Source organism: Myotis lucifugus, unplaced genomic scaffold (assembly GCF_000147115.1).
Source record: "Myotis lucifugus unplaced genomic scaffold, Myoluc2.0 scaffold_61, whole genome shotgun sequence".
In the NCBI taxonomy this organism is placed as follows: Eukaryota; Metazoa; Chordata; class Mammalia; order Chiroptera; family Vespertilionidae; genus Myotis; species Myotis lucifugus.
In genome coordinates, this window is record NW_005871109.1 from 1314758 (window position 1) to 1337028 (window position 22271).

The 22271-nt window shown below is 40.0% G+C and overlaps 1 non-coding gene and 1 pseudogene across 1 annotated transcript; one reads left to right on the forward strand and one right to left on the reverse strand.

Annotated features, from left to right (window-relative positions):
* Window positions 1–1404: 1404 nt before the first annotated feature.
* Window positions 1405–17663, reverse strand: LOC102431464 (annotated as a pseudogene).
* Window positions 9922–10086, forward strand: LOC111826231. The gene has a single exon (XR_002829518.1). It is a non-coding gene; the product is annotated as a U1 spliceosomal RNA (small nuclear RNA).
* Window positions 17664–22271: the final 4608 nt, after the last annotated feature.

Consider the following 22271-nt stretch of genomic DNA (forward strand, 5'->3'; position numbering starts at 1 on the left):
TTCATCTTGTCAACCTCTTAGCAGTGTTGACAGAGTTGACCACTTCCTTTTTCTTGAAATAGTTCTTCACTTGGCTTCTCGAACATCATATTCCTTTGATTTTCCTTCTACCTCACAGACCACTCCTTCTGAGGTTCCATTGTTGACTCCTTTTCCTCAACATTTATTGGAGTCCATCAAGGCTTAATGCCCAGCCCTCTTCTCTCTCTACCTCCCCTTCCCAGATTATCTCATCCAGTCTCATGGCATCCATGTGCTAATGGCTCCCCAAATTTTTATCTCTAGCCCTGACATCTAAACCCAGTCCAAAGTCATTAACTTTTCCAGATCCTTCTTGGTGACTCCATTTGGTGAATATAGATGTTTAATATTGTCTTTCTTCCGCAAACCTATTCCTCGTATAGTTTTTATTATTATTATTATTATTTTAATAATTGACAACTCCATTCTATCAGTTGCTCTGGCAAAAAAAAAATCATCCTGGATTCCTCTTTTTCTCATACTTCACATCTAGTCCCTCTGGATATCCAATATTTTCCATCTTTAAAATATAAATGAAGTCTGACTATTTCTTATCACCACAACTTCCACTAACCTGATTCAAGCCACCATGGCTCTCAACTGGATTAGTTAATAGCTTTCTCCCTGATCTTCCTGTGTTTGTATCTCCACCTTCCCACATAGTCTATGGTTGAGACAGCAATCATAATGCTCTTTTAAAAACATGTTACTCTTGCACAGCACTCCCACCCACACAACCGCATCCCTGAATTTCCAATTAGGGAGGAAAGGATATATTTTCACTACGTGTCATTGGGTCCATGAAATCATTTTTTTAGGACCCCAATGTGTTAGCTCATGTACATGTTGAAGTACATGGGGTTGGGCCTCTATAGGTAAAATAGATTTCTGATTAGGTCCAAGCCATGTCTGTCTGGGTCAAAGGTTCCCACTGTTTGTTGCCATATTCTTTTTTCATCTTCCATAGTTGTGTACTGAAACTGTAAAAGATAACCTTTTATTGATTTAACAGAAAGCAAAGAACATTCTTGGTTCTGGATAACTTGACTGTTCAATACGGCCTGCTTAGCTGCAGCATCAGCAAAATGATTTCCTTTTGCCTCCATGGTGGTAGCTTTAGAATGCCCTGGGATTTTGATAATTGCCAATTGTTTCAGTTGCTGTATGGCATCTAAAAATTCTGCAACCAGTTTTCCATTTTTTTTATGGGCTGCCCAGAGGAAGTTAAGAAGCCTTACTGCTTCCATAACATTCCAAAGTCAGAGCTACAGCAAATGCATAGCAACTATCAGTGTAAATATTGGCTACTTGGCCTTTGGCCAATTGACAAGCCCAAGTTAGAGCAAATAGTTCAGCTTGTTGGGCAGATCTTATTTCAAGTAGCTAAGAACTTTCAATTATGTCCACCATGGAAGTTATTGCATATCCAGTTCGGTAATGTCCCTGTTCATCGTTCAGATAAGATCCATCTGTGAACCAAATTAAGTCAGCATTATCAATAAGAGTTTCCTGTAAATCATTCCTAGGAGCAAGAAGGTGCTCAGTGAGCAAAACACAACTGTGGGTGTCTTCATCCTGTAAAGAGGGCAACAGAGTGGCAGGGTTAAGGCGATTACAGCAAGTTAAAGTAATATTAGGTGCAGAGAGCAGGAGCGCTTCATAAGAAGCCAATCTACTGACAGAAAAGTGTTGAGTGTGATGAGAGTTCAGGAAAGATTCAACAGAACGAGGAACAGAAATAGTTAAAGGAGAGCCCATAACTATATCTTCTGTGTGTTTACATAACATGGCTGTAGCAGAGATTGCCCTCATACAGGAAGGAGCTCTTTTGCTACCGTGTACTAGTTGCTGACTATACTATCCTATAAACCTATAGTGATCTCCATATTTCGGAGTTGGAACTGCTAAAGCATTTCCTTTACTTTCATATGTGAAAAGGAAGAAGAGGAGTTTATAGTGTGGATGCCCCAGCGCAAGAGTTTTAGACAGTACTTCTGATAGAGCCTCTATAGCTTGATTCCCTTCAGGAGTCCATTGAATTTGGATCAGGTTTATCTGACTTTAATAGGGCAGAGAGAGGTTGGGCTATCAATGAAAAGTTTGGAACCCAATTTCTACAATATCCAGTCAAACCCAGGAATCCTCTAAGTTGCTTTCTTGTTTTTGCAAGAGAGAAAGATAGGATTCCTCTAAGTCAGGGTTAATCAGTAGCCCATCTTTAGATATGAGATGGCCAAGGTATTTTACTTGAGGTAAGTAAAACTGAAGCTTATCCTTCGAGACTTTATGTCCTTTTATAGCTAGCTGCTACAGTAGGTAAATTGTGTCCTTTTGAGGGTCTAGTAATGTCCTAAAGCATAAAAATAAATCATCTATATACTTGATTAGAGTGGAATCTCTAGGAAATTTAATATCATTTAAATCAGCTTTTAATATCTGGGAGAAATAGGTGGGACTTTCTGTATATCCCTGGGACATTATAACAGAAGTAAATTGTCCATCTTTCCAGGTGAAGGCAAAGAGATATTGACTGTCCTTTTCTACTGGAATACTGAAAAGGCACTACATAAATCTATTACTGAAAAATACTGGCAGTCCACAGGAATGGCTGATAATAATGTACGTGAATTTGAAACCACAGGATCTCTGGGTATAACTATTTTATTTATAGCTCCGAGATCCTGTACAAATCTCCATCCTTTTTCTTGCTTTTTAAAAAAATATATTTTATTGATTTTTTTTTTTCAGAGAGGAAGGGAGAGGGATAGAGAGCTAGAAACATCGATGAGAGAGAAACATCGATCAGCTGCCTCCTGCACACCCCCTACTGGGGATGTGCCCGCAACCAAGGTACATGCCCCTGACCAGAACCGAACCTGGGACCCTTGAGTCCGCAGGCCGACGCTCTATCCACTGAGCCAAACCAGCCATCCTTTTTCATTTGGTTTCTTTACTGGAAGAATAGCAGAATTACAGGGGCTTGTACATGGAATTATAAGTCCCCTTTTTGACCAGTAAAAATATATGTTGCACCATAACATCTCCTACTTGAAAGGGGGCAAGTTTGGATTTAAAAACAGTCATTGGTTGGTTAGATATCCCTACCATTTATACAGAAGCTTTATTCCGAGTGAGAAGGAAACTTAGTTGGGTAGGGTAGAGAACAGATAAAGTAGCCCCAGTGTCCACAAGGGCCTTAGTAACTTCCCCTTTTATGAAAATTTCAATTTCTCCTAAAGTATTAGTAAGGAGAAGGGGAAGTACCCTCTCAGTCCTCGGAGTAGCCCTATGCTTGCTTCTGTTTGTTTTCTCTTTGTAAATACCATTTCAGTTTTCTATAATCTTTCTTATGGTGGTCTGCCTTTTTACAGTAAAAACTTATTTCCCTCCTTTTCTAAGAGATTTCTGAGTAGAATTGACTTGATTGCTTAATTTTTGGAGCTGTAAGTTTATAATTTGGTCAGCTTTATCTCTTTTTCTCTTTTGAATAGTGTTAGATAGTCAATCAGCCAGAATAGCCAGTTCATCAGCATGGGTAGTCTGCCTGTTTAATTTATGTTGTTTTATCAAAGTTACAAGCTCTTCATCCAGTCCTTCCAAAAATGCTGAATTTATTAAGGGATCATTTTGATGATCCTTAAAACTGTCTGGAGAGAGACCTGAGTATAGTTGGAAAGTTTTTTCAAAACGTTCAAAGAAATCAAGCACTGGTTCATCAGGCTTTCTTTTACATTGCTGGATTTTGGTCCAGTCCATTTTCCGAGGAAAAATCTCAGGTATGGCTTGATAAAGCCCGTGAGCTAATTCCCTGCATTTTCCCCTGTCTGTGTCTCTCTGCTTTAAAAAATCTTGTACCAGAGTATGCCAGTGAACCTTATTCAGCCATTCTGTTGCCTTGCTCTTAGAAACCAGTAGGTGTATTAATTGGAACAGGTCAGAATAGCCAGGATCATATATTCTAACAGTTAAATCAAATTCCTTTGTAAAGGAATTTGGGTTCTGAAGAGGGTCAGGGAAATCTTTAGTTAGATTTCTTAATTCTGTTCTAGTCCAGGAATATATCTAAAAAAATAAAATAAAAAAGATATATAAATGGCTAATAAGCATATAAAAAGATGTTCAATAACATTAATATTTAAAGAAACACAATTCAAATCCAAAATGAGGTACCACTTCACATCCACTAGGGTGGTTATAATTTAAAAATAGGAAAATAATAAGTGTTGACAAAGATATGGAGCAATTAGAACTCTTCTACGTTGCTGGTAGGAATGTAAAATGGGGCAAGTGTTTTGAAAAACAATTTAACAGTTCTTCAAAATGTTAAAAAGGACTTACCACAAGACTCAGCAGTTCTACTCCCACGTATATACATAAGAGATTAAAAACAGTTGATCAGACAAAAACATGGATGGGAATGTTCATAGAAGCTTTATTCATAATAGCCAAAAATTAAAAACAACTCAAAATGCCCATGGCTAACGAATTAATAAATAAAATGTGGTATATCCACATAATGGAACATTGTTTGGTAATAAAAAGAAATGAAGTACTAATACATACTATAACATGAATGACCCTTGAAAACATTATGCTAAGTGAAAGAAACCAGACTCAAAAAGCCACAGATTATGATTCCATTTGTATGAAATGTCCAGCATAGACAAATCCATCTATATTATATAAAAGCCTAAGTGACCGCTGACCATCCAACTGTCCAACCGTCTGACTATCCAAACGGTAGCTATGACATGCACTGACCACCAAAGGGCAGACATTCAACGCTGGAGCGGAAACCACAGGCATGGAAACATGGAACAGATTGATGAATCTCAGAGGGAAGGAGGGAGGGGGAGGACAGGAAGAGACTAACCAAAGATCATATATGCATACTAGAGGCCCGGTGCACGGATTCATGCACCAGTGGGGTCCCTCAGCCTGGCCTGCAGCCTCTTGCAATCCGGGACCCCTCGGGATGTCGGAGAGCCAGTTTCTACCCAATCCCCACAGAGGATACAAAAATACACAGAGTTTCTTTTTAAAGGGGATTAATAGCAGGGGTTAATAGCAAAACCAGCTGGCCGGTAGACCTCCAGAGAGAACAATGAATCACTGAGTTAAAAGAAAAGTTAAAAGACAAACATCAGGCAGTTACTACTCTCTACATTCATTAACCTCCTTCCTGGGGGCACGGTGTTTGTCTTTGGGTAGCATGGGGGTTGGGGGTGGGGGGTTAGAGGGGGAGTGGTTCAGAGTAGTCAGCCGTGTCTGAGCTTACAGATTTTGACAGTCACAGAGAGTTCAACATCTCCCAGGTGCCTTTGCTGCTGGAGCTATATTGCATCTCTAAAGTGAGTTCCCCTACATATATAAATGTAAGGGGGAAAAAGTTTGGGAAATCAAAAGTGAAAGTGATATCAGTGGAAGGGGACAGATCCATATTGTTGAAGGTAATAAAAGGTGATTTTAATCTTATTTTAAACATTTTTTTTTTTTACACAGAGACATGCTACTATTCATAAAACAAGAAAAATGTAGATTCAAAGTCCAATATTTAAATAGTGAATATATTTGAACTCTGAACAAATATATTCTGAGCTAGTCAAAGTGACTTGGTTGAAAGAAAACTTTGATTTACATTTTTGTCTTCCTAAGGGTAGGAAGAATTGAAAGGGAACAAAAGAACTTAGAGTAATTTCTGATTTTACTCGGCCAAAATGAAAGCCAGGTAAATCTTACTAGTAGGTAATAGTTTAAACATGCCTTGAATCAATTATTTAGTCTCACAAAGAACTCATTATAAAAGCTTTTTGAAATATCTAAAACCTGAGAATTCATCAGTAAGGAACTCTATCTACAAAGAATTTTTCAAGCAACACTTGAATTGGGTTATCAAGATCTCTTGATAAGGTAGACATGGATACTAAGGAAAGCCTGCTATTGCATGTTAATTATTCAGTACAACAGACTATGGGAGAAAAAGTAAAGACAAGTTAAAAAGCAAAAAGAGTAGTGGCACAACAAAATGCTATTCTAGAATGCCAACGTGACAACATGTAAACAGCATAGAATCTAGAGACAATACCCTTGGGTAATTTTGAGTCTGCCACTCTCTAATATGACCTTAGGCAAACCACTCACCCCATTTGTAAAATGAGAATAAGAATACCGACCTTGCTTACCTGGCTGGGTTGCTGAGAAGGGCATTGTGAAAGGAAAAGTACTAACAAGATCAAAAGAGTTCAAAAGAGTTAGAGTGAAAGAGATCAACTCAATAATGTAAAATTCTCAAGGGACTGAAGAACTGTCAAAAGACTTGGGACAAGCTGTCCAGAGAGACTTGTTTTAGACCAAGTACAGTCTAATTCTTTATCCTCTGCGTCGTAATGCACACCTGCCTCGGATTATGCCCATGTTTCTCCATCTTAATTTCAGAAAATTGCTCTTGAACCATCAGCTATATTATTTTTACCATTTATATCTCCGTTTCATTGACATAATTAAAATATATATCAGTCTCTCCTACCCACTCAAGCGTCTTTGAGAATTATGTATTCAAGTGAAGCATTATCAGGGAGAAATTACGATGAAGACTCTTGGGTCAGATTGCCTTGGTTTAAAGCCAAACTCCACACCTTAACAAATATGTAGGAGTAGAAAACTTACTTAACTTCTGCGTGCCTCCGTAAAATGGGTGAAGGTTCATAACTGAGGATTCTTCCTGTTGGGGTCTGTAATTGGCACTTTCCTGTGGGGTCTGTAATTGACTAGAGTGGTAGGTGTGAGGGCTCCCCCTTCTGGCCTCCCGACTCCATTTTTTAAAGATTTATACTTTTATTATAGTAACAATAGTTGTTACAGTGAGAAGTACACACATATACAGAATTATTATATTCAAATTCATATAGAACAATATTTACATTTTAAGTTACAGCTTTTGAAGTTAGAAGATGAAGTAGAGCTTAAGTTTTACAACAGAGGATACAAAAATACACAAGGCAAAAACAGAGTTGACAGTATAACTATCTGTTCTCGATGCAGGATTGTAGACTAACATTTTAAAGAGCAGATCCAAGCCATTTTCATCCAAGTTTTTGATATGGGATGCTAGGCTGCCTGGTTTTCACTTGGGAAATGTATTCTTTTTATTTTATTTATTTTTTTAATGTATTTTATTGATTTTTTACAGAGAGGAAGGGAGAGAGATAGAGAGTTAGAAACATCGATGAGAGAGAAACATCGATCAGCTGCCTCCTGCACATCTCCCACTGGGGATGTGCCCGCAACCCAGGTACATGCCCTTGACCGGAATCGAACCCGGGACCCTTCAGTCCGCAGGCCGACGCTCCATCCACTGAGCCAAACCGGTTTTGGCAAATGTATTCTTTTTAAAATTATTAAGATGACATATACAATTTTCCATCTTTTTTTCAATTATAGTTCACATTCAATAGTATTCTGTATTAGTTTCAGATGCACAACATAGTGGTTAGGCAATCATATACTTTACTGAGGGTTCCCCCTAATATTTCAAGTACCCCCTCTGCCCCGGCCCATACATAGCTATTACAATATTATTTGTTTCCTCCATTGACCTCTCTCCAGCCACTTCTACCCACTACCCCCCCCCCCCCAGTGACTGTGTCCATTGGTAATGCTTATATGCATGCATACAAGTCTTTTGGTTGATCTCTTACCCCCACCCCCACCCCTCCCCTGCCTTCCCTCTGAGGTGTTTTTTTAAAAAATATATTTTTATTGATTTCAGAGAGGAAGGGAGAGGGGAGAAAGAGATAGACACATCGATGATGAGGATCGAGTTGGCAACCCCAGGCATGTGCCCTTGACCAGAATCAAACCCGGGACCCCTCAGTCCACAGGCCGATGCTCTATCCACTGAGCCAAACCAGCTAGGGCCCCTCTGAGGTTTGACAGTTCAATACTTCTCTGTCTCTGGATCTAATTTTGTCCATCGGTTTATGTTGTTCACTATATTCCACAAACGAGTGAGGTCATGTGGTGGGAAACGTATTCTTATAGTCCTATAAAGATTCCACTTTTGGCCACACTTCATTGTTGGGGGTACCCAAAGCTCTGAAAATTCTGAAGAGTTTACCAATTTCTGAATCCCCATGGAAAAATGGTTTCTTCATTGCTAATTCTGCAAATATAGTGCTTTTACTCCAAATGGCAACTGGAGTTGAATAGCAAGCTGATCCCAGCAGTACTTCTGGGGATCTATACCAAAGTGTTTCTACCTCATGAGCATATACTGTAATGGGTATTCCAAAAGCTCTGGCAAGGACAAAAACCAGACAGTTTAATTGTTCCTTTGTCATTTGATCAACAGAGTTTGAGGTTTTACCTGGTAAGTCTCGGTGTAGAACGATTCTAGAGTGACAAAACACAACCCCTTATAGGTTTTGGTACAAATAACCCTTAACAAGGGAAAAATCCATGAACTGACTAGGAGGGATAGAATCCAAGCATTTCTTTAGATCCATGGAAGGTATTTAAAGATGAGATAACCCAGAATCCTGCATGAGCACATTTTGCAGACTGACTATATTTGGATGACGAAATTCAATTAATAGAGAAATTTCCTGAATTTCAGTATAAAGAACCCCTTCCTCTTCACTTTCTAGTCTGATTTCTTTTATAGTTACCACGTGACCTGTAGTTTTGTCTCTACCCGTAGGTTCTTTCTACAATTTTCTCTATTTTGATAGTCTTCCATAGTCGGTCAATAGTTATGGTAGATGCCAACTAATGACCCCGTGACGGCTACCATGTCAACATCGCTCTTTCCCACTGGACTTTATTTTAAATGAGGTTCCCCTTTAACAATTTTCACAGAGGTTAGTAATCGAATCACTAAATTGCATCCTGCTTTCCTCACTGGACCTAGCCTGAAGGAGCACTGATGCTTGTGCTCCTGGGCTGTCTACTGCAGAGTCACCCCAGGCTGATGGATGTTTCCAAAGTGCAAGCAATAGCCAACACGATATTCATCATCTATGAAGGAAGAACGCAAGGATAATCAACGTTTGTAAATCACACTCTTTGGGGCTAAGAAATAGGTTGTTTATCTCGATTTCCTTCAAGCGATGGAAGGTGGGCATGTCTTTTGCTGTTTGCTCTGAGACCCATTCCTTGCTCTGCCTTGTATTATAGAGTGGAGATTCCCTTCCCAAATGCTTTTAGGTCAATTCAAAAGGAGGCATCAGGAGAAAATTGAAATTTGGAAGGTGGGGGCGGGGGGAGCTTGGGTATTTCTTCAAATATTTAAGGAAGAAATGATACCAATTCTACACAAATATTTACAGAGAATACAAAAGGGGGGAGAATATATCAATTTATTTTATAAATTGAGTATTGCTTTCAAATAAAAAATCCTGCGAAAACAACAAGAAAAAAATTGTGGGTAATTCTCATTCGAGAACATAGATGCAAAACTCTTATTATTTAAAAAAATATTTTAATTGATTTTTAGAGAGAGAGAGGACGGGAGAGGGAGAGAGAGAGAAATATTGATGTGAGATCAAAACATTGATTAATAAACATATGATAAAAGCCTCATACCCAGAATATATTTAAAAATGCCTATTAATAAGGAAAAAGAAATAAGCAAACAATAATAATAATAAACGGGCAAGAGACTTGATGAGGCACTTCTCAAAAGAGGATATCCAATACACATTTGAAAAGGTGCTCACTTCAACAGTCATAAAAGATACAAAGTAAAATCAATGACTATACAGCTACCAGAATGACCAAAGATAAAAAAACAGCGACAATGTCATGTCTAGGAAATTTTAAAGCTACTGGATCTCTCAAAACACTGATGATGGATATGTATTTTGGTACAACCAATTTTAGTCCTTGGTAGAGGAAATGAAATCACATGTATATCAAAAGACATGTAATGATCACGAATGTGGTTTTCCCAGGGCACGGCTTATCTATTGCACTCCAAATGTGCTGACCCCTGCAATTTCCCCAAGTGTGGGAAACTCGACTGCATAATTTGTAGTTGTGGGGGGACTGCATTTGTGCAAAATTAAAAAAAAAAGAGAGAGAGAGACATGTAACACTGTTCATAGAAGCACAATTCATTATAGTCAATTGGCCATTACCCAAAAGTCTATCAATAGTAGAATGGATAAATAAATTGTGGTATAGTCAACCAATGGAATACTATACAGCAATAAAAATAAGAACTGCAGCTACTAGTACACACAATGTGGACAAATTTCATTAATGTAATGTTAAATAAAAGGCACAGGTACAAAAAAATACATGTCACATTATTGGATTTATCTGAAGCTCAAAACAGACAAAAACTAATCTATGGCGCTAGAAGTCATTCTGTGGTTAAAATTGGGGAGGAGGTAGTGGCAGGAGGGGGTTAAGATAGAAGTTTCTGGGATTCTGGCAGTATTCTATTTCTTGACTTGGGTGTAATTACCAGAGCATGTTCATGTGTTAATTTATTGATCTTTACACTTACAGTTTTTATACATATCTGTATGTTATACTTTAATAAAATTTTTAAAAAGCCAAAACAGTGTTATATTTTTCAAGAATATATAAGTACTTGTAAAAATGAATATATGGAAGGTGAATTGAAAAGACATGTATTTGCCTGGCCAGAGTGGCTCAGTGGTTGAGCATCGACCTATGAACAGGAGGTCATGGATAAATTCCTGGTCAGAGCACATGCCAGGTTGTGGGCTCGATCTCCAGTGTGGGGCATGCAGGAGACAGCTGATCAATGATTCTCTCTCATCATTGATGTTTCTATCTCTTCCTCCCTCTCGCTTCCTCTCTGAAATCAATAAAAATATTTTTTAAAAGAAAAGAAATGCATTTGATATACTAACATGAATGCCCATAGGAGAAGGGGGATGTAAGTGGACAAGGGAAGAAGAGGGAGAAATGTACAATTTTTTAAAAAAATTTCCTCTATCTGTAACCTGCTACCACCATTCCTCATTTATGTTTTTCTTTCTCTCTCTCTCTCTTCTGTATTAGACTAGCTAATCTTCTAAAACTTGCTATATTAGATTAGCTAGTTTATCCTCTAAATTTCGTTCCTTTAATTTTTCTCCAAATAGGCATATCGTTAATTTATTTTTCCTCCTCATGTAATGATTTCCTCCAATCTATTTTTTACCTTGCCATAAGAATTACCTTCTAAAATGGAAGTCTATCAGGTACTTTCATGACTCGCACATCCTTCAGGAAAAAGAGTTCTTCAAAACATGTGATAGAGCCTTCAAAAGCTGGCTTATACCTACATTTTTAACTATTTCTCTATTTGGCCTTTATATGTCAATTGCATTGAATTCCTTGTCATTCCCACCCACAGGTCATCATGCTGTTGTATTCTTCCATGCATTTACACATGCAGTGTCCTACTGACTGCCTGATGAAGTCAGGAACATACTGACACTGTTATGGCAAAATGTGACTGCTAGCTATGTGCTCATTCTTCTGGGAGAGCTACAGGGATTTGTTCAAGCAACAATTTTACAAATTGAAATAAAAGCTGGGGGTGGATTTAAAATTTGTGAATTTGTTAGGATATAGATTTAGCTGCTGTGATTCAAAATAATAACGGCTTAAACAAATTAGAAGATCCTTTTCAATCTCATGGATAAATCTGGATAGGCAATTTATGGTTGGTGTGATGGCATTATAGTTATAAAGGGCCAGGCTTTTTTTTTTTTTTTTTTTTTCATTATTGCTCTATCATTCTTACCTATGGCGTCTATCTTGTGAATAAAATGGCTGCTCCAACACACATAATCACATCCACTTTCCAGCCAGCAGGCAGGAAGAAATAGTCAAGGGGAGGCTGGCCAGTGTGACTCAGGGTTGAGCATCAGCCTATGAACCAGGAGATCACGGTTCGATTCCCGGTCAGGGCACATGCCCAGCTTGTGAGCTCAATCCCCAGGAGGGGTCGTGCAGGAGGCAGCCGATCCATGATTCGCTCTCATCATTGATGTTTCTATCTCTCTCTCCGTCTCTGAAATCAATAAAAATATATTTTAAAAATAGGAGAAAAGATTCTCCTTTCTTTTAAAAGAGTGAAGCCTGGAGGTTGCACACTTCATTTTAAGAAATTCCCATTATTTAGATCAGTGGCCACTTTTGACCCCAGGAGAACTTTGACAATGTCTGGAGACATTTTTGGTGTCACAACATGGAGAAGTGTGCTACTGGCATCTCCTAGGTAGAGACCAGGAATGCCTCTCCTTGAAAGTAGTCTAGAGGTTAACAAGATAAGAAGTATGAGAACAACAATAATCTTCTTTGATTCAATTTTATTTCTGGAAATTGTCCCAAGGCAGTAATTGAAAAGAAAATAGTAATGTTTGTCAAATGTTGGCTGTAAGTTTTATTAGTGTCATTAATAAAAGTTTTACTCTACATGTTACACAACCTAAATGATCATTTTTAAATATATATATATATATATATATATATATATATATATATAGAGAGAGAGAGAGAGAGAGAGAGAGAGAGGTAATATAGTAATATAGTAATTAGCCCGGACACCATAACAGTCACGACCAGTCAGGAGGAAGCTGCGCACGCAGGTGAGGCCCGGAGCAGACACAGACAAGGGGGGTCTGGGGTTGCTCCATCTGCAGCGCACCAGCAGTCCCACCTCTGCACGTGAGCTGCAGAGGAAACACCTCTTCTGACTGCTCATTGGCTAAGCTTCCGGTAAGCCACTCGCAGCATTCTTGGTAACTTGGGTAATAAGAATCCAAGAAGGTGATCTAGGGCAGGGGTGTGCAACCTTTTTGTGAGTGCGTGCCAAAACCAGCAAAATCTCTGACTCAAAATTCTTCTGCGTGCCAACCCTAATTTCTTGAGAACATGTTACACCTACTTGATATCTCTTAAGGTGTACATATGTGAAGAACCTTGAAGAAATAAAATTCATTCGAGTAACAAAAACACAGTATATGATGATGAAAAATACATTTATTTTGTAATGTATACATGTACACTGATAGTCCGACAGAAAACTTTATGACTCCATTTGATATTATCATTGGGACTTTTGCTGCTGCATCAAAAGAGAGATTTTACATCAGGTTTATATTTCGTGACCTTCAGAGATATGCACAAGCTACTACTTTTATCCGTCAGGCTACTCCTATTACGAGACTTAACAAAATTCATCACTGAGAACAAAGATTCACAATTGTAAATGGAAGATTATAAGAGAGGGTTTCACGTGCCAGCAAAAGTTACTGGCATGCCATGTTTGGCACATGTGCCAGGGGTTGCCCACCCCTGACTAGGGTTTTTCCACCTCACCCCTGGAGGAAAAAATGAAGGTCTGCTGCTGGAGGGGCTAAGAAATGTCATATCCTGCCTTAGCCAGTTTGGCTCAGTGGATAGAGCCTTGGCCTGTGGACCGCAGGGTCCAGGTTCGATTCTGATCAAGGGCATGTACCTAGGTTGCAGGCTCCTCCCTGGCTGGGGCCCAGGTCAGGGCTCATGCAGGAGGCAACTAATCGAAGTGTTCCTCTCACATAGATGCTTCTCTTTGTCTTTCCCTCTCTCTTCCAAGCTCTCTAAAAATCAATGGAAAAATATTCTCAGGTGAGGATAAAAAAAAAAAAGAATCAAAGAGACATCTTGAAAATGCCTAAAGAAAGTTGTCATTTTTTAGTGGTGAAGGGACTGGAGTCTGTGTTGATGAAAACACCTTGGCGGCTGCAGCGGCCGGCAGTGGCAGCAGCGGCAGGGTGATGGGGGTGGCATCTTCCCCTGATCAGCCGGTCGCCTCCTACAGAAGGAGGCCAGACTGCTGCAGGGAGTGGGCCTAAGCCGTCAGTAGGATATCCCCTGAGGGCTCCCAGACTGTGAGAGGGGGCAGGCTGGGCTGAGGGACCCCCTCTCCAGTGCACGAATTTCGTGCACCAGGCATTCATATATATATATATTGTTGATTTCAGAGAGGAAAAAAAGAGGGAGAGAGATAGAGATAGAAACATCAATGATGAGAGAGAATCATAGATCAGCTGCTCCTACTGGGGATCAAGCCCACAACCTGGTCATGTGCCCTTGACTGGAATTGAACCTGGGATCCTTCAGTCCACAGGCCAACGCTCTAGACACTGAGCCAAACCAGCTAGGACCCTAAATGATCATTTATGTAGCCATCAATGGGAGATCAGTCCGAGGGTTCCATTGCTCAAGTATGAGGAAGGAACAGAAATTGGCTCCCTATGACCTACATACTTTTTTGCAAGTCAAAAGGGCCATTCCTGGCCTGGCTCCTGTGGACCTCTCTGATTTCATCTCCTGGAGTCATTCTGTGCTCTGTGCCCTAGTTACACCGAATGGCTTATAGCTGGCTGCATACAAGGCATTTGGTTCATTCCTAGGATCACTCAAAGGACTGTGTTCTCCTGTGTTTGGTACTGGTGCTATATTCTTTAAAAAGACAAATCCAAGAGACAGTGTATGGGTTCTCAATCTTGTAGCATCTGAGTACTACGCAATTTAAACTAAATGTTCTTTTCTCTGTTCACCTGGGATCAGAAATAGTGATGCTTTTTAGGTCCCCAGATATACCATTCTGATAACTTATTTAAGGCAGGTTTTCAAACAAAAATGGCAACCCTTGCAGGAGGTCTGCAGTAATGAGAAGAATGCCACAGATTTGGGTCTTGAACACAAAGAACATCCCAACTTTCTCAAGAGACAATACAGTGCAGTTGTGAAATTACAGACTTTGCGCCAGTTCTGCCACCCACTCATAGAACTTTGAGCAAGTTACCTGTTCTCTCTGTACCTTATGTCCTTCTTGTTAAAATGGGAATAGTAATAGTATATACCTAATAGACTAATGAAGATTAAATAAATACGTTTATCTATACAAAGTACTTACAATGGCTGCTAGTTTTTTTAGTTGTACTCATGGTATTTTAATTTATGAAGATGACTGAATGATGACATGGAGAATCTAATGCTGTTGAAAGAAAATTTTTCTTACTTACATTCTCCAAGAGGAGGGGGCTACATCACACCATGGGGGCCACATGGGGAAACACCAGTGTTCATCAGGAGGCAGAAAGAAATGAGAGGGGAAGTCTGGCCCAGAGCTTTTACTGGTTTTCATGGGAAAGGCAAGGCAGGGCAGGAGAAATTGTTCAGGACTGGTTAGTTTAAATAATTCTAGTGGGCTCTGAGCTACAGTCTCTAGTTTTCTGGTACCTGGCCCTTGGTGATTTAGGGCAGGAAAAATATTGTCTTGGTGTGGAAGAGTAGGATAAAGAAGGTGGTTTGGGGTATGGACTTGGGATTGGTTGGTTTGTGAATGAAACACATGTTTTTAAACAAATTGTTAATTATCTTTGGGAATTAGCTAACCCTGGGAGGGGCAGTCTCTCCTCAGCCAGCTAGACCCCCCAGTATATCAAAACATCATAAAATATTAAAAATATAATTAATGCACTAGCCCGTGGAAAGTGTGAAGGTTTGAGTTGCTTTTTTTTTTTTTTTTTTTTTACAGATAGCAGAGAACTTTAAGGAGCTTAGAAAAAACTCCTGCCCAGAATTTTTCTGTCGGCTTGTGTCTCCCCTGGTTCTGGAAAATTGTACTTCAGTTCCAGTTCCTGACACTGCGATGTTGACTTAGCGATCAATGTCTTCCGTTAAGAATTATACATGTCAGCTCACATTTTGGTTTCCATGGAAACCACCTAGGGATGTGCTTAACCACATTTTTGCTTTGACCATGATACTAAAGGCTTTATGACATTACTTAGCAACCTTGAAATGAGACAATACTAAACTAGTACCACCAACCCAGAGTCACCAAATAAAAGTATAGAGGTAGGTGTGAGCAAAACATGTTAGTAGCATATAGCATCTGGGAGACATGGTTAGGAATTGTAGTAATACAATCCTAAAGAACAGTATGGTGATTACCAGAGAAAAAGGAGGTTGTGGGGAGGTAGAAGAGGGCATAGGGAGGATAAATAATGATGGAAGGAGACTTGACTCAGGGTGGGAACACATGCTGCAACCTTTTACAGCGAGGATTCAGGATCTAGAGAAGGGGCTGTGCACAAACGAATGCACTAGACAAGAAATATGAATTTAGAAGGCATGGGGGGCCAGGCGGAAACCTTTCTCTAGTGGAGAGGCTCTCTAACTTCTTGGTCCTGTTTGCTTTAATTCACTTGAATACACATTTGCCCTTTAGGAATGCATACAGGCATATCAAAGGTAAAGTTTGTAAACAGTAAAAGGATTATCAGGTTAGGGGATTGCCTTGAGCCATTTGGCCAACAGCAGGGCGATATTATGCTGATTTTCAGCCCTGCTGAATATTGCATTAATGTTAACTACAGTTGGTCTTAGCCTCCGGCAACACACAATACAATATACAGATGATGTATTACAGAATTGTACACCTGAAACCTATATAATTTTATTAACTAATGTCAGTTCAATACATTTAATAAGAAAGTAAAAAAATATCCTGAGATATTGGTTATATAGTTTATTCTTGATACCACCTGAAAATGGTCCTCAAACGAGATCAGTCGCTCATTTTATCTTCCCCAGCTTTTAGGGCCTAACTTGCCTTCTAGATTGGTGCATGCCTGCAGATTAAATCTCTTACTAGGTTTCCCTTGACCTCATTGATAAGTCATATAATAAGCAATTGAACAAGTAGCAGAAGTGGAATGGAGATGAATACATTTGTTTGAGAATTCTTTCAAAAAATACCTGCAGAACTTTCTGGCAATTGATTATAAATAGGGAATGACGGGGCAGGAGATTGAAATCTAATGATCTTAAAAAATGGTCATTGCCGTTAAGAAATAACTCATTGAGCAAGGCCTAGATTAGGTGGCCTAGCACATGTCCCTAGGATGTGGTAGGAAGGGAGATTACTGAAGAATATAGAAACCAGGTGGTTCTCTATATTCTTCAGTAATAGGATGTGGGTAGGAAGAATGAGATCCAGGGTGATATAATACCTGGACAGAGGTCACAGGACTAAGTTCACAAAGTAGAGCAAAGACAGTTGAATCTAATGTAGTACAGAGGCTACCTGAGACAAAGTAATACTAACAATTGGATGTGGCAACATGGAGTCCTTGGCAAGAACAGTATGAATGGTGAAGTAAGGAAGCCACATTTCAACAACTGAAGAAACACTTTATCTAGGTTACATAGAAGTGACTTTTAGATCACTTAAGAAGTTGCACAATGAAGAGAATGGACTGAATCCACAGAAGGTACCCAGTGTATCCTTTCTTCTTTAGAAGTGTTATATTTGCAGTATGGTGATTACAGAGGGAAAGAGGGTTGAGAGGGAGGGGGGAGAGGGTAAAGTGTGGTTAATGGTGTTGGAAGGAGACTTGACTTGGGGTGGTGAAGACACAATACAATGTACAGATGATGTATTATAGAATTGTGCCCCTGAAACCTGTATAATTGATTAACCAGTGTCACCCCAGTAAATTCAAATAAATAAATAAATAAATAAATAAATAAATAAATAAATAAATAAAGTTCTATTTTATTTTGATTCAATTATGTACAGTATATTGTACCTGATAATGGTAATAGGCAACTATGTTACTCATGTTTACCATGTCTCTTGATTGCATCATTTTCTCTTGTGCTTGATTCAATCTCATATTCTTTTGTTCACTATGGCCTTTAAGTGTACAAGATTCACTGCTAATATTGTCAGTAAGAGGCTATGACGAATGATTGACCTGGAAACAATAAATGACAATATGTTTAATGACAATGAAGGTGGAAAATCAGTGATGGTTATCACTTATCCGTCAGGGATGTTCCATTCCACCACAGCTATGATCTTGAAGAAAAAGAACAAAGTGATGGGAGCTGTTAAAGGATCTGTTTCATTGAAGGTAACAAGACTAACAAAAATTTGAGAAGGGCCTATATCAGACATGCAGAAACTTATTAATGACCTGGGTTGAAGACCAGACACAGAAGTGTATCCCTCTCAACACCAAGACGATTACAACCAAAGCAAACAATTCGTTTGCAATGTTGAAAAAAAGGGCCGAACCTGATTATGATATTGAATTTACTGGGTGGTTTAAGTGATTCAAAAACAATTATTCATTATATAGTGTGAAAGTTGAGTGATAAGTCTGCGAATGCTGATATAAGGCAGCTGAAGAATTTTTGGAAACTCTAGCTAAGCTGAATGTGGAGGGAAATTACTTGCCAGAGGAAATACTCAATGTAAATGAAATCTTCCTGTTCTGGAAACAGACGCCTGAAAGGAGGGCAAGTCAATGCCAGGTTTCAAGGCTTTTAAGGACAAGATAACAGTCTTGCTTTGGGGCAATGTTGCAGGATACAAATTGAAACCCTTTGTGATCTGGTGTAGTAACCCTCAGGACCTTCAAGCATATTGATAAGCATACACTGCCATGTGCTATAGGAGCAATAAAGTCATGGATGACCCAGCTCCTCTTCCAAGATGTCCTCCTGAATTACAAGGCAGCAAAATGGACAAGTACTGTTGGAGGGTAACATACCTTTTAAAACTTTGCTTCTTGTCAATAATGCTCCCAGACATCCTTTTATTGGTGATCTTCATCCCAATATCAAAATCGTCCCTCCAAATACCACCTCTTTGATTGAACCAATGGATCAAGGAATTATAGCAACTTTTAAGCCTTACTACCGGAGATGAACTTTACATAGATAAGTATTGCAATTGAGGACACTGATGCAATTCTGAAAGGATTACATCTATGATGCATCAAGAATTATGCTTTGGTTTAGGGTGATGTCGCCAAGGAGTGTATGAGGGCATCTGGAAAAAGACACTCAAAGAGGTTTGTCCATGTCTAAAAGTATTGGTCTATGGCCATGATGGCGAACCTTTGAGCTTGGCGTGTCAGCATTTTGAAAAACCCTAACTTAACTCTGGTGCCGTGTCACATATAGAAATTTTTTGATATTTGCAACCATAGTAAAATAAAGACTTATATTTTTGATATTTATTTTATATATTTAAATGCCATTTAACAAAGAAAAATCAACCAAAAAAATGAGCTCGCATGTCACCTCTGACACGTGTGTCATAGGTTCGCCATCACTGGTCTAGGGTAAAGAGATTGCAAAATCAAAAAGACTGTGGTTGAAATGTCCAGCAACTTTAAGTTGGGTGTAGTTGAGGATGACATTGAAGAGCTCCTAGAGGTGGTTCCAAGGAAGTGACTGATGGGTAGTTCTTGAAATTGGAACAGAAATGCATAACTGAAGAAGAGGCAAGAGGAAAGGAAACTGTAGGAGAAGAAAAAGAAGCAACCCCCCCCATCCCACCAAAAAAATAAAAAAAAGAACCCCCAAGAAAATTCACAATGAAGAGTTTAACAGATGCTTTTGCAGACCTCAACAACAAGCTCCTTAAAAAGTTTGAAGACATGTACTTTTAACACTGAAAGGTGTTCATTAACAGGAATGTTCATGGCACATTATCCTTTCTAATAATAGAGAAACATGGTAATTAACCGTAACTTCACTACCCTTCCCATTGGCTAATCAGTGAGATATGCAAATTAACTGCCAACCAAGATGGCGGCCGGCAGCCACGCAGCTGAAGCGAACAGAAGGTTTGCTTGCTCCAGTGAGGGAGGAAGCCAAGGTTCCCCGCTTGCCGCAGCCCAGCTCTGAGCTACGGATGCAACAATGTTGCAATTATAGAAGCTAAACAAACCCAGAAACCTGCTTTCAGCCGCTAGCGGGCTCAGAGCTTAGAGCGCCAGTGATGGCAACAGAGTTTCAATTATAGAAGCTAAACAAACCCAGATACCTGCTTTCAGCCAGCCACGGCCTCAGAGCTGGAGCCGGCTCTCAGCTCCAGTGACAGCTATAGAAGGTAAATAAATCCCAGAATAAAAAAAAAAAGAAAAAAAAAAGAGGCTGGGAGCTTCAGTCGCTCGCCAGCCTGAAAACGGCCCTCAGCCCCTCACCCAGACTGGCCAGGCACCCCAGTGGGGACCCCCACCCTGAAGGGGGTGTGATCAACTGCAAACAGCCATCAGCCCGTCATCAGGCTGGCCAGGCACCCAAGCGGGACCCCCACCCTGATCCGGGACACCCTTCAGGGCAAACCAGCCGGCCCCCACCCATGCACCAGGCCTCTATCCTATATAGTAAAAGGGTAATATGCAAACTGACCCTAACAGCAGAAAGACTGGGGATGACTGGTCACTATGACACACACTGACCACCAGGGGGCAGACACTCAATGCAGGAGCTGCCCTCTGGTGGTCAGTCGCTCTCACAGCGGAGAGCTCTGTTCAGCCACAAGCCAGGCTGATGGCTGCCAGTACAGCGGTGGTGGTGGGAGCCTCTCCTGACTCCTCAGCAGCGCTAAGGATGTCCGACTGCAGCTTAGGTCTGCTCCCCGCTGGCAAGTGGGCATCCCCCGAGGGCTGCCGGGCTGCCAGAGGGATGTCTGATTGCCAGCTTAGGCCCAATCCCCCGGGGAGCTGGTCTAATCCAGCAAGTGGTCACCCCTGAGTGGTCCCAGACTGCAAGAGGGCACAGGCCAGGCTGAGGGACCCCCCTACCCCCGAGTGCACAAATTTTTGTGCACCGGGCCTCTAGTCTATATAATAAAAGCCTAAGTGACTGTTACCACAAAATGACCAGAATGATCAGTTGCTATGATGTGCACTGACCACCAGGGGGCAGACGATCAATGCAGGAGCTGCCCCCTGGTGGTCAGTGCATTCCCACATAGGGAGTGTCACTCAGCCAGAAGCCAGGCTCACTGCTGGCAAGTGCAGCAGTGGTGTCATGATCCTCTCCCACCTCCGTGGCAGTGCTAAGGATCAGCGAGCCGAGCGGTAAGGAGCAGTGAGCAGGTGGGCGTAAGGAGCAAGAGGCCCAGACTGCGAGAGAGTGCAGGCTGAGCTGAGGGACCCCCCACCCCCAGTGCACGAATTTCATACACTGGACCTCTAGTCTGTTTATAAGCAAATCTTTGATGAAAAAAAAAAAGCAAACCAAGCAAACTGCTATGGATATATTTCTGAAAAGAGTGACACCTTCTCAAAAAAGAGCCTCAGGCAGGTCCTTCAAAAGTTATTCTTTAAAAAAGCATTGTTATTATAGGGGAGGATAGCTCCATGCATATTATTACCCCTGAAGACCTTCCAGTGGAGGTGGAAAACAGTGATATTGATGATACTGACCTTGGTGTAGGCCTAGGCTAATGTGTGTGTATCTTAGTTTTTTACAAAAAAAAAGCTTTAAAGGTAAAAAAATTTAAAAATATTAAAAAGCTTATAGCTTAAAGATAAAAATATGTTTGTACAGCTGTACAATATGTTTGTTTTAAGCTAAGTATTATTATAAAAGAGTTGAAACATTTAAAAAATTAAAACTTTTACAAAGTAAAAATGTTAGTTACAGTAAGCTAAAGTAAATTTAGTTTTGAAAAAAAATATTTTTTATAAATTTAGTGTAGCCTAATTGTACAGTGTTTATGTCTACAGTAATGTCCCAGGCCTTCACAATCATTTTCCACTCTCACCAACTCATCCAGAGCAACACCTAGTCCTGTGAGCTCCATTCATAGTAAGTGCCCTTTACAGGTGTACCATTTTTTATCTTTTTCTACCATATTTTTACTATACCTTTTCTTTTTGATACACAAATACTTACCGTTTTGTTACAATTGCCTAAGGTATTCAGTACCATAACATGCTCTAAACTTATAGACTAGGAGCAACAGACCATACTGTATAGCCTACATGTGTAGTAGGCTATATCATCTAGGTTTATGATGTGCAAGAATTTGTGCACCAGGCCACTAGTGATGATATAATAATTTAGCTATATTGTCGAAATTGTTTTTGTAAGAATTTTAGATTACTTTCATTAATATTTTTCTGCCATAAGTGGCACTGCTAGCCTACAAAACACAGTATGTTAGAGTGTAATAAGCAGAAGGTTTGAAGTCAGAAGGCTTGGGATTGAATTCTGGACCCATCATTTACTGGCTGCCCCAAACCCTGTGGTCTGTATAGATAATCCACCCAGTAGTTCAAACTTCTCCTCCTCCTCTTTTTCCCTTAAATCTCCAACTCCAACTCATCACCCAATTCTGACAAGTCTGACTCCTGGTATCTCTCAGTGCTGCCTCTTTGTCTTCATCCTCATTGTACCTTAGTTGTCAGTGTCTGACTTCT